The sequence below is a fragment of the Neofelis nebulosa genome, chromosome 8 (genome assembly GCF_028018385.1).
Source record: "Neofelis nebulosa isolate mNeoNeb1 chromosome 8, mNeoNeb1.pri, whole genome shotgun sequence".
Taxonomy (NCBI): Eukaryota; Metazoa; Chordata; class Mammalia; order Carnivora; family Felidae; genus Neofelis; species Neofelis nebulosa.
The window spans coordinates 74,398,699-74,412,787 of record NC_080789.1 but is presented as its reverse complement, the minus strand read 5'-3'; positions in this window follow the sequence as shown (position 1 = coordinate 74,412,787).

The window sequence follows — 14,089 nt, the reverse complement described above, 5'->3', positions numbered from 1 at the left end:
GGTTGTGGCCCTTTGTGTCTTCTGCAAAGGTAAGGGACTAATTTGAATAATCATTTCAAATTTGATAGACCCATTTATGCACTTGCTTAAACGTTTAGTGTCAAACTTTTTCTCTATCATAAAATTTTCCTTTACCTCAGTAGGATAATGGTAAGGATGGTAGGATAATAAGAAAACTAGATTTTCATCCTACTCAGGCTTAATGAGTTTATTTTAAGGAAATATTAATGAATGGGTTACTCTAGATGCACATGGTATTACTTTTGTTATTTATCTTATCACAGTTTATCTTTTGATGACCCTATCTTGAACTTAAAATCCGCATTTAGACTAAAGACCCACACAGGTAATTGCAATTTTTACAAATCACCAATTAAAAGGCTGGTTTGTCACAAAAATTTTTTTTGTAGGGAAAATATTTCTTAAACTAACAACTTTTCTGGATATTTCACAAAGTCGGTTAATTAATTTCTAATATTAATCGAAAAGTAGGACATCATTAATTTTGTTAATTAAAAATTGAGCAAAATGGAAAAAAATCTTTAGAAACAAATGTATTTCTTGCTCTTTAGTTCTATTTATAAACAGAGAAGAAAAGCAACAACATCTGAACATAGGGAAAAAAGTTCGGTAAAAGGGAGAAAATTCATTCTGTATCTAAATTTAAAATCTATTTTTTAAATTTGCGAGTAGAGTACTATTTACTTTTCTATGAGAAGCTAGAATGTGGAGGACTATGATTATTTGTTGTGATTAAGAGAAAATATTTTTATCCTTAATCCAACTACCTGGGAAGTCATCTGATGGACCATTAGAAAATGACTATTCAAGGGGCGCCTGGGTGGCGCAGTCGGTTAAGCGTCCGACTTCAGCCAGGTCACGATCTCGCGGTCCGTGAGTTTGAGCCCCGCGTCAGGCTCTGGGCTGATAGCTCGGAGCCTGGAGCCTGTTTCCGATTCTGTGTCTCCCTCTCTCTCTGCCCCTCCCCCGTTCATGCTCTGTCTCTCTCTGTCCCAAAAATAAATAAAAAATGTTGAAAAAAAAATTAAAAAAAAAAAAAAAAAAAAAGAAAATGACTATTCAAGTAATGGTGACTTTCATAATCTTATATATCAGTTTGTTATATTCTTTGCTTCTACTTTGCATAAATGTGTTTATTTCTTAAATAACAATGCACAAAACACATTATTTTCAAAGCATTTATTAAATGATATTGTATCACAAAAAATGTTTTAAAAGTATTTAGTGAAGTATATTAAGTTCACTGGAGAATTGGAAAGAATTTCTAAAGTAAATTCTTAAATATCTATTGTGGCTTTAAGAATGATTACGAATATTTAAATAGGATTTCCATAGATTGGCGATTTTTTTTTAATGTTTATTTATTTATTTTGAAAGAGAGAGCGAGCATGTGCATGAGTGGGGAAGATTGTAGAAAGGAAGGGAAAGAGAATCCCAAGCAGGCTCTGCACTGTCAGTGCAAAGCCTGTCCTGGGGCTCAATCTCATGAACCGTGAGATCATGACCTGAGCCGAAATCAAGAGTTGGACATTTAACCAACCGAGCCACCCAGGCACTCTGGTTGTTGTTGTTGTTGTTGTTGTTTTTAAACAAAAACAAGAGATTATATGTATTAATAAAGCCATGTTGAGATATAAGAAACATAGCTAGAAAACGTTCTGCAGAAATTCCAGGTGCCTTAGTTGAAATGAATTTTTGTTCCTTAGTCAATTAGCTCCATAGTCCAAACAGACTCCCTTTATTTTCTTTACATTATAGAATGGTAAAGACTTCAGGAGTGGAAGTTGGTAAAGGCAGATATTTGGGAGGCATTATGTGTTCAATCAAAAGAAAAAATTACATTGTTTAACCATAACTGTACTAAGAAAAGGAAAAAACAAAACAAAACAAAACAAAATAAAACAGTACCCTGGCTAAGTGGAAAAAAAACTTTAGTGATATGAACTATAGAACTGACATGAAATAGATATGTATAATCAAGTATTATTTTTTAATGTTTATTTGTTTTTATATTTTTTAAGTTTACTTATTTTGAGAGAGAGCAAGAGACAGTGAGAGTGTGGGGAGGAGCAGAAGGAGACGGACAGAGAGATTGAGAGAGAGAGAGAGAGAGAGAGAGAGAATCCCAAGCAGTCTCCCATCGCCAGCACAGAGCCCAATGCAGGACTCGACATGGGGCTTGAACTCAGGAACCATGAGATCATGACCTGAATGGAAATCAAAAGTCGGAGACTCAACCAACTGAACCACCCAGGCGCCCCTGTTTATTTATTTTTGAGAAAGAGAGTGAGAGAGTGCAAGCAGGGGAGAGGCAGAGAAAGACGGAAACAGAGAATCCCAAGCAGGCTCTGTGCTGTCAGTACAGAACCAGATGTTGGGCTTGAACCCATGAACTGTGAGATCATGACCGAAGCTGAAATCAAGGGTTGGATGTTTAACCCACTGAGCCACACAGGCACCCTGACCGAGTATTATTTTTCCTGCATTATCCTGTTTTCTCAGTAGAGTAAAATCTATATAATTACTTTTTCTTTCTTGTTCTTTTCTCCTTTTCTTTCTTTCTTTTTTTTTTTTTTTTTCGTCTTTTGTCTAATTCACTGCTTGTGAAGACACTAACCAGAAATATTTAGGGCAAAATCAAATCAGGTGAAATTTCAATCAGAAAATATACTTCAGATTAACAGCAGTAAAAGGCTTTGATAATGTGAAAAAGATATAAAATACTGACTAATATAAATTTGTGGTTTTAATTTATTTGGCCATATGTTTTTCCAGTGAGTTGACATTGAAAACTTAGATTTTTAAGTATGTTGATAGGTAAATAAATTACCTACATTTACATAAGAAAGCTCCAAAATAATAAATTAATACTGAAAAATAATAATTTTCAGATATAAAAAGTAGATTGCTTGGATTGAACTTAAAAGAATGGAAACAAGAAGAATATTATTTTCTTATAAAAAATATGGTAGGGAGAAGTATAAAATGACCTAATTGTTAATACTTTTTCTTCTTCTTTTTTTAATAGATGGAGAAGCCCTATTTTACAGACAAGAATCAGGTCTGTATCTTCCAGAAATTTATCTTTACTTTGAGACATCAAGGTGTATTCTGAGCCTGCGTCTTTTGGAACATAGGGATTTTTTTTACAGGTTTATTGAGATACAATTGACATAGAACACTTCATAAATTTAAGATATACAACATGATTTGATACCTGTGTACGTTGTAAAATGATTACCACAATACGGTTATTCAACACCCTTAACATCTCACATAATCACCTTTCTGTGTGTATGTGTGGTGAGAATTTTTAAGATCTATTCTCTTAGCAACTGTCAAGTATACAATACAGTATTACTAACTACAGTTAAAGAGCTATTAATTAGATCCCCAGAACCTATTCATCTTAAATTTTTTTTTCAACGTTTTTTATTTATTTTTGGGACAGAGAGAGACAGAGCATGAACGGGGGAGGGGCAGAGAGAGAGGGAGACACAGAATCGGAAACAGTCTCCAGGCTCCGAGCCATCAGCCCAGAGCCTGACGCGGGGCTCGAACTCACGGACCGCGAGATCGTGACCTGGCTGAAGTCGGATGCTTAACCGACTGTGCCACCCAGGCGCCCCCTATTCATCTTAGAACTAGAAGTTTGCACCCTTTGATAAACATCACCCCATTTGTCCCAAAGCCCAATCCCTGGAAGACACCATTTTACTTTGTTTCTGTGAGTTCAATGTTTTTAGATTCCACGTACAAATGAGATTATACAGTATTTGTCTTTCTTTGTCTGACTTTTTCCCTTAGCATAATGTCTTAAGGTCCATCCATGTTGTCCCAAATGGCAGAATTTTCTTTTATTATGGTTGAATGGTATTCCATGTGTATATATGCGACACTTTCTTTAGCCATTTGTCTGTCGATGGACACTTAGGTTGTTGGCTATTATCAATGATGTTGGAATGAACATGGTAGTGTCCATACTTCCTTGAGATAGTGATTCCGTTTCCTTTTGGATATTTACCCAGAAGTGGAATTTCTGGGTCGTATGGTCATTCTATTTTTATTTTTTAAAAACCTCCATACCATTTACTCCAATAGCTGAACCAGTTTACATTCTTGCCATCATAGAAATCAGAAATCAATGTGTTTTGTATAAACTTGATTTGGGAATGAAATACTATGACTCCTTACTCATTTATCTCACATGATTGTAAACTCCTCATGGATAGGATTTTGGTCTATGATTTTTGTTGGGTATTCACAATACTGAGAACAGTAGCTGTAATGAAACAGGTAATTAGATCATACTTGTTGTGAATTAGAAATATGATTTGGGATCGTTTATAGTGTTCGTTCTGCATACAAGAATTTTCCACATGAAAATAACCAACTTTTTGCAAAGTAAAATTTCTGAAATGAACTGCAGATACTCTATCTTTTTACCCAAGAATACAAGGAACTTCTGAACACAGCCTAATCTTTTTGGGGAGACATAAAAGTGAATGCCAATTATCACATTATATATCATGCAATGATGCCCTTGAGATCTAATGCTGTGTGGAAGATAGTTGGGCCCTACCCTAAAGATGGTTTCTAAGTATATGCTTTTGATTTGCCTTTCTGTCTTTCCATTTCTATTGAACATTTAACTCTGTATCTTTTTTTTAAATGTTTATTTATCTTAGAGAGAGAGAGAGAGTGAGCAAAGGAGGGGCAGAAAAAGAGGGAGACACAGAATCTGAAGCAGGCTCCAGGATCTGAGCTGTCAGCACAGAGCCCCACATGAGGCTCGAACCCACAAGCCATTAGATCATACCCTGAACTGAAGTCTGATGCTTAACCAATTGCGACACCCAGGCACCCCATTAATTCTGTGTCTTGATAGGGTTATTATGTCTGTTTTTTATGCCCAGTTCCAATTTTTATTCCTTGCTTTCAGTCTGTTGGGATGATAATACCATTGATTCAAGCTCATTAGTCTTTTTTTTTTTTTCCAATGTTTATTTATTTATTTTAAGAGAGAGAGAGTACACGAGCAGGAGAGGGGCAGAGAGGGGGAGAAAGAATCTCAAGCAGGCACTGCACTGTCAGTGTGGACCTGATGTGGGGCTGTTCCCAAGAATGGTGAGATCATGACCTGCATCAAAATCAAGAGTCCTGAGCCGCTCAGGCAACCCAAGCTCATTAGTCTTGCATCTGTTTTAAGAGAAAGTGTGCTGAGTGGGGCCCATGGGATTTCTTTCTGATGGGTAAAATTCATGCATGGGTTTTGTAACACCTCTATTTATTGCAAGAGGATTTGGGAATGACTTTTGGACTACAAACTACATTTTAAATAATTAGAATTTTCCAGGTATTTAACCTATATGGAGAATGTTATTGTACAATTTTCTTTCAAAGGATTTATATTAAGTATCTCCAGACCATTTCTTCATAGCCTTTGGCTAAATATGTGTATATGTAGTTGTATGTGTAACTACATACAACTTGGTTTTGGCAACAATTTATCAGAACACGTGGGAAACTCTTTATCTTATAACTGGCTCTGTTTCTGGTTTGACTTAATTTATGCCTTTGTTTCTAGCATAGGTTTGCTGACCATAAGTCCTGGATTTTCTTGGACAGTCCAATTTCTGCAAGTTTTTCTTATTTGAATGATGTAGGCAGTTTGGTTTTAGGAAATTTTTGAAGATTATAGAGCATAGAGAAACATAAAAAAAATCTACAATCCATTAAGTACCAAAATTAAAATGTTATACAAAAAATGTGTGTTTTTTTTTTGAGGTTTCTTGAATGTGAATTTATGCAAAATTCTATTGCCATTGTTAAATGTTTTTTTATATCTGAGAGAGACAGAGACAGAGAGAGAGAGAATGAGCAGGGGAGGGGCAGAGAAAGAGGGAGAGAGGATCTGAAGCAAGCTCCGTGCTGACAGCAGATGCCCATTGCAGGGCTTGAACCCATGAACCGTGAGATCATGACCCGAGCTGAAGTCCAATGCTTAACCAACTGAGCCACCCAGGCACTCCACCATTGTTAAATGTTTTATTTCACATAATTTTTGAAAAAAATCTCTGGGAAACCAGTGCTTTTATGTATATGATAAAAATAGGTTTATCTTTAAATATAACATAATATGTGTACTTCTATGTAAATTGTCATTCATTATACTCACTCTTATTGTGAGTTTTTGACTCAGTTATACTATAAGTTGACAAGCTTGCAAATTTGCATGCCATTTACTTAAATATGAAGAAAATTCACCTTGATGATAAGAAATCATTCGTAAGTAGCATGTACATGACTTTTATATTCAGTGGTACAATAGAAATTGTAGAAGTTTATTCAAATTAGCTAGTTATATCCAGTATTTTTGAAAAAATCTTTTAACTAAAACTTCTGCATTTCACAACAGAATAGTAATTAATGCTTTACACCTTTTCAGCCATCCCAGAATTATTGTTTGTTTGTTTGTTTGTTTGTTTGTTTGTTTGTTTTTGCTATGCTCTAATTCCTCCAACTAGGCTGTATTTTAAACCGGCTGGAGGACCAGTGGAGACTTTACCCTTTATGGGGGTGTTCTGGAGGGGTATAAATACACGAGGGTCAATGGATAATTACTATATTCACGCCTGAGTATTGAATTCAGTGAGAATATCTGTGGGAACACTTCCCAAGGACAAGAAATGGCTGTAATCAAAATTCACTTTCTGTTGGCAAATCTGTCAGAGAAACTACTAATGACAGCAATTCTCCTTGTTTTTCTTCAGATGGAAAAATAGCTGAAAGCACATCAGGTAAATTGCTTTTTTTTTTTCTTATACTGTTTATACTAAACAATAATAAAGTGACTGCTTTTATTTCGAGGGAAGATAGATCTCCTCTGAAAAAACACTAAAACATTTAAAATGAAATATTCCTTGTTACAAACAAACATACTCTAGTGTGTTTTTATAGAATCTGGGCCAGATATTTTAATAATTAATCTCATAAAGGTGGTGACATTTAAAATAGAAAATTTTTAGGGGCACCTGGGTGGCTCAGTTGGTTAAGCGTCCGACTTCGGCTCAGGTCATGATCTCACGGTCTGTGAGTTCGAGCCCCGCGTCGGGCTCTGTGCTGACAGCTCAGAGCCTGGAGCCTGTTTCAGATTCTGTGTCTCCCTCTCTCTCTGCCCCTCCCCTGTTCATGCTCTGTCTCTCTCTGTCTCAAAAATAAATAAATGTTAAAAAAAATTAAAAAAATAAAAAATAAAAATAAAATAGAAAATTTTTAAACCTGTAAGTGAAATGTGGATCTAGATTTAAGGATTTACGTTCCTTAAATAAGTACTTTGTATTACAGGATTGATTTCTTAGTGAATTGTTTTAATTAAAATTGATCCTAGTCCTATTAGTGGTACTACAGATTCCCTCAGAACATTGAATAACATTGAATATGACCCATTATTTTGTTTCCCTATCCACCAATATGAAAAATTGGCCACAACAAATCAAGACTGCATTTATGTTTTTTTCTTAAATCTAACAAAAGGATTTTTGCTAATGTCAGTATAGATTGAATTTGATTCTGGTCTAACATATATACCAATCAAAATAGCCCAAGACTACTTTTATACGTTTTTATTATGTGATATTTTAGATCTCTGTGTCTTTCTACAACCTAAATACAATAAAATGCAATTGGAAAATGTGTTCTTTGAGGTAAAGGCAAACTGAGAATAAGTAGCAGGTCAGTTGTCTCAAAGACCTCAAAATCACCTCATCGTAACTATGGACAGGTTCATTAGGTTTCACTATAATGATAGAACAAGAGTTTATCTACTTCCAAGTGCACAAAATCTGAATGTTAATTAGAATAGTCTTGAGCATTCTTCTGAAAGTCCTTATTCAAGAAGTTTGAATGAAGAGAGGGAGAACTTGGAATTCTATACTTCTCTGAGAATCTTCTGAAATTATTAGCAATTGAGTTTTTTCCTGTGTCTTTCAGGGAACGTTGCAAGTCTGGGTATTATTTGGGAGGGACTTGAGGATCTTTGAGGCTAGAGCTGCATTGGATGAATAAAAATGCCAAGCAAAGATGCTTCAACCAGCCACTCTACCAGCCAACATAAAACTGGTCAAACTCCAGAGCAATGTTATCCCCCACAATCTTTATTCCTTAATGAGACAAAGATTCACATATTTGAGAAAAGTATCCATAAGGCAGTATAGGACTTTGTTTTTCGATACTTTTAGATTTTACTGGTTTCAGACAATGTAACTTGTTTGTTGCCATTCCTTTTAAAAATCTCCCCTTCTCTGTAGTTCATCCATATTCACCTCTGTCATCCATCAGTTTTTCTCTATAGAATGAAGGTAGAGGAACAGAATTATATCTATTTCTTTTTTCTATTTCATGTTGCGGTCTGAAGTGTAAGTTAACTCTTCCAAAAATTTGTGCAAAATGTATGCAATATAAATGAATAAATTGTACCTATCTTTGAGCTATGAGGTAAACATTTTATTTATCTTTAAGCATTGTATAAGCAATCTATCTTTAAACGGGGTGATGGCAGTATACAGTTTGCATAAGAAAAAAGGATTTCTTGGCAGATTTTACCTTGCGATCTTAGACAAGTCATGAAACCTTTTTTAAGTATCAGTTTTCTTATCTACAAGTGAGGAAATGATAATAGTATCACCCTTATAGGATGCTGTGAGGATTAAAGAGATAGGATATGGAAGGTTCTGTTACATGTCTAAGATGTGGTACATACAAAACACACACTAACCATTACTGCTAGTCACCCCGGTGACAATGTATTTCTGAGTAAGTTTTGTATATAAAAAAGGGACAAATAAGTTAGTAGAAACAAACATGGCCCACTGGCTAAGATACCAAGCCATTCATTTCAACAATAGAATGAATAAGTTCAGTGGAAACATTGGTTTAATAAAATGAAAGATCTAATATACCTATGGGGTTGAACTCAGGAGAGGTATAAGTATAGTGAATATTTATCATGATTTAATAAATTAAATAAAAATTCTACATGAGTTTGATGTGATGTTTGTTGAGTAGAATAAAATACATTGAAAGATACGGTCTCTCTATCCAGTACTTATTTTTTTTACAAGTTTATCTATTTTTGAGAGAGAGAGAGAGACAGAGCCTGAGTGGCGGAGGCCAGAGAGAGAGAGGGAGACACAGAATCTGAAGCAGGTTCCAAGCTCTGAGCTGTCAGCAGAGAGCCCCACGTGGGGCTCGAATCCACAAACCGTGAGATCATGACCAGAGCCAACTGAGCCAAAGTTGGGTGCTTAACTGACCCAGGCACCCTAGCTCCATGCTGAGTACTTATTATCATTTATTATGTAGTCTCCATTTAACAGACAAAGAAACTTTGTTTCATAAGTATTAAATGTATCCAGGGGCATAGCCAGGAGCAAGAATAGCACATGCATAAATAAAGGAACAAAATTTAAAATAAAATGTTTTTTTTTCTTCCAACTTGACAAAAATCTATTTGTCACCACTTAGAAGGCCTGATTATAATTGCAGAGTTTTCAGATCACTGGATTCCATGCAGGAGCCAAGTGGGTAGTGGCCTCGCCAATGTGTCCATCTCCCTGCTCTTTCCATTTCTGGCTTTGTCCTACACAGAGAGATACCCTTGCCTGCGTGTCTCAGCACAATCTGTTTCTTCTGCAAACAGGCACTCCCTGATCATTCCCCCCAGGCCTAGAGATTCTCGTCACGGCAGTGTGGTCTCACCTTAGGGGAATGGTCTTGGGAAGGATGCTTATGAAGATCCTGAGAACAGGCTTGGGACTATAGGGCTCTGGGGACTTAGTAGGGTCTACAGTGAGGGACGGAGGAGGGCACAGGCTCTGGGTTGGTGTATCTTGACCCCTCTGCCCTTTTGTCCCCCTTTTGTTTTTTTAAATTTATTTTTGAGAGAGAAAGCATGAGCTCGGGAGAGGCAGGGAGAGAGGGAGTCAGGAACTGAAGCGGGCTCTGCACTGACAGCAGAGAGCCCAATGAGGGGTTCGAACTCATGAGGCATGAGATCATGACCTGAGCCAGAGTTGGTCGCTTAGCTGACTAAGCCACCAGGTGTCCCTGACCCCTCTGCCTTTATTCTTTGCCCTCCAAGGAGAACCATGGCATGAAGAAGGTCAGAGTGAGACTTGAGTGGTTCCAAGTAGGAACCCCTCTTGCTTGAGTCTAAGAGAGACATTGTCAAAGGCCATTCTGATGGCAGGTCTGGGAGTCCAGATGGGTTTGATTCAAAAGCCTATAGGTTTCCCACGACTGAATGCTGCCTTATTTCTCTCTGCTTTGGCATCAAACTAAGATATTTAGATATTAAGATTCAGAATCTAGACACCTGGGATACCTTAGTGACGAAAACAGGCAAAAAACCTTGAGTTCATAGAGCTTAAAATCTAGATGAAGGAGACAGTCAATAAGCAATAAACATAAGTAGTAAACACGGTATATTACAAGGTGATAGAATCTCTGGAATAAATTAAAGTAATACAATGATAATTGGGAGCATTAGAATGGGGGTGGCAATTTTAAATTGTCAGAGTATACCTCATTGAGATGGCATTTAAGCTGATACCTGAAGGAAGTGAATGCTATAATTTATAAATAAATACTTTCACCTTTTTTTCTTTGCAGAAAAACAGAAAAGAGAATTAGGTATGTTATCTTAACTTGACCAGCTCTTACTAAGCCAAGGACAGTGTGGTTTCAACACAACAGACAATTTTGATGGGGGAAGGTGGGACACTGGAACTCGGGGCCTAGCAATGGCGAGGAAAACAGCTGGAGAGGTGTCTGCCCTGTCTGTGAGAAGAATGTCTAGCACACAACAGTGAAATCTTCACAGCTCTATTTATCTCTCTTTGTTGAAGTCTTAGAACCATGACAAAAAGATATGGTTGTGGCAATGAAGTCAATATGCAGTGTATGTAACTCCAAGGACTGCCAGAAAAATGAGGAAAAAACATGCTTTCAAAGCGTCACAATCAAATCACCTTCTTGTGCTAGCAATACAGGTTTCAAACATGATCTTCTGTTATTCACATTAGGTGGCTTTTTGTTCAGTAATTTGAACTTTGCTGACCCAAACAGAAGAAAGAAATCTCTTGTTGGTTCACTCCTTGACCTTGGATTGAATGCTCGCGAAAGGGCTGAAGATCGGTGGAGAAAACATCGAGATACTGATAGTTTAGTGTTAAAAGACACTCCAGCAGGTACTGTTAGAGAAAAATGCTTACCTAGGAAACAAGTGCTTTTTTTCATTTAGGACAACCTGATAATTTTTGTATTATTTGCAGCACATGGCCTTAATATTAATAGTGGAGAATATAAAAAAAAACTAATTTCAGGGCCAATGAGACTGATGAATTCTGTCTTTAGAGAATTTTGGCCAAGATGTTTATATTAAGTTACATTTTTTTCCTGATAGGTTTAATTTTCTTATGCTATTTTTCTACTTGGTGCTATTATTATAATTATAAATCATTTTTATATTGTTTAAATTAATTAAGATACTTCTGGGACCCAAATTTAGTGTAAGGTTTCTCTACACATGTTTTCGTCTCCAACCACAGTTTATTTTCAATACCATGATTCTCTCTTTAAATTACGTACTCAGTTGTCTGAGTAATACTATAAAACAGGGTTTCTAAACATTTTATAGACTGCAATTTTGTTTTGTTTGAGAGAAAATTAACTTTCTGTAGATGAGACATGTTCTCTCTGCTTCTACATACTTCTCCCAATTGGCCAACTTTTACTTTACTTTCCTAGCCCCTGAAATCTCTATAGTTCATACCTATAAACAAACAAACAAACAACCAGAAAAGAAAGAGATCCAATGAGGAAAATAACTTCAATATTTATATTGAAATTTGAGTCCGAGTGATGATAATTGAAAAGGGAGAAACAGCTTTGGGTGCAAGGGTGCAGTTGAAATATTTCAGGAAGGGTAAAAGTTTCCTGTCTGTCCAGTCACCTGTCTTGGGACTGACAAATTCAGTATGACCTATAAGTTAATGCAGATATATTTGCTCTTGTTTACAATACCGAGGTGTTAATTGTTTGCTCATGTTCTACAGAACACAGTGAGATTTTCTTAAATGGCCTCAGTGCTTCAGTTTTCTTATGGAATTCTCAAACCTCATGGTAAATTGGTTGTCACGCATACCCCTGATTACACTTTGTGGAATTATAATATGGAAAGTTGTATAGAGGGGAGGGATTTTTTTGAACCTATAATGAAGGCCTAGTTCAAGTAATGTATATAGATTAATTTGTTGTACATTATGAATGAATGCAACTTTTCTCTGATAATGATTGTATTTTTGTGTGGTAGAGAAAACCCGTTCAGCAAGTGGTTTTGCCAGTGGTATCTCTGGTGGTATTGAATTTGGTGGCACTGCTTCAAATCAAAATGCCATTGGTAGGGGTCCATCTGGCCAAAGTGGATTTGATGTGAATGCAGTAAGTGGATTAGCTGACTCTAATTCTGCTCCCAGTGAAACAGGTATTCTAAGTTGTTTCTTAGTTTCTGCTTTTGACAGAAAAAGTCAATTAGCAAAGCAGGGTGTTTCTTTTGACCAATACAGATTTTAATATTAGAGGAACTCATGGAAATGATTTTTAAATTCTGTTTGATTCTTAAAGGATCTGTATTATCTTTAACAGAAATCAGCAACTTAAACATTTTAATGAAGAGACAATTAGATTTAATGCTTTTATGAAGGGGCTTGGATCTGGTAGGGAGAGATCCAGTTTCTATCCCCAATCTTTCCTGCTAACCTTCTGTGGACTTTGGGAAAGCCAATTAAGCTCTCTTGTTCCCAAGTTTTGTCATAAGGAACAGAAAAATTTTGGTCACATGTTTCTGTACTTTTGTGATGCTAACTTCTGAAGTTTCAACACTCCTATTTTAACTAGTTTCTTGAAAAAGAATGCCAGAAAAAAAAATTACAAAAGTGTGAATAAGTAGCATTTTATATTTTGGAGATTACAGTTGGTGGAAGAAGTTAGGGCCAATAAAGTACATTAAATCTAGCTATTTTTGTGTCAGAGAAATTTGTCTTAAAAGATGTGGTAATTGGTGGAAAACGGAAGAATAGAAAGGAGCTTGTTGGTAAATCCATGGGTTTTGGCTCTTATATCAGTGCTCAGGAATTCTGATCCAGACTTTTAAGAAAAAAATACAAATAATTTACATCCTTTGGTTTTGCTCTTGACAACTGTTGAGTTTTACACTTGCCTTTTGATTTTGGTCTTGGTGGTGGAAAGAAGGGTGAATTTGTATGTGGTCTTGGTAATTCTGGCTCATGTGGAGTGGGTGTCAGTGGTTTTGAACAAAAAGACTTTGCTAAAAAAATGAAATAGGGAACATTCATAAAAATGAATAGGGAACTGGAAAATCAAGTTCCAGTGATCTAAGTATTACTATTTAAGTTTTGTGCATAAAAAGTAGAGTCATAAGTTGTATTTAATTATTACCTCGTAACAATCTTTTTTTTTTTTTTTTTTTTTTTTTTTTTTTTTTTTTTTTTTTTTTTTTCATTTCAGCAGATAACACCAACACAAGACATAGGGATGGATTTAGTAGCAGTGTCTCTGGGAATTTGGGATTTGGTTTGGGGACATCTGATCAAAAGGGATTGGACATTGGTAGAGCTGACTGGAGTGAAATGAGCAACAGACGATCTGCTGGGGGTGAATCAATAGGTTTTGGATTTGATGCCCGTAGCCCAGGTATTCCAACTAAGACTCATTCCAGAAAATTTAAAATTAATTAACTACTTGTTTAAAAATACACTTTTTAAATATTTAACAATCAACTAACTAAGTAAAATTAATTTTTAATAACATTTTAATTTTTCTGTCAGTTGGAACCGGGTCTTTTGGTTGGGAACTTGGAAAAAGGAAGGGCGATAATGCATTTGGTTTTGGAGCTTCTGGTTCGAGTTCATTTGGTGGCAGTGGCATTAATAGCAAAATAAAAATTGAAGGAAATCAAGTGGGTAGTTCTGGAGGACCCATTTCCAAT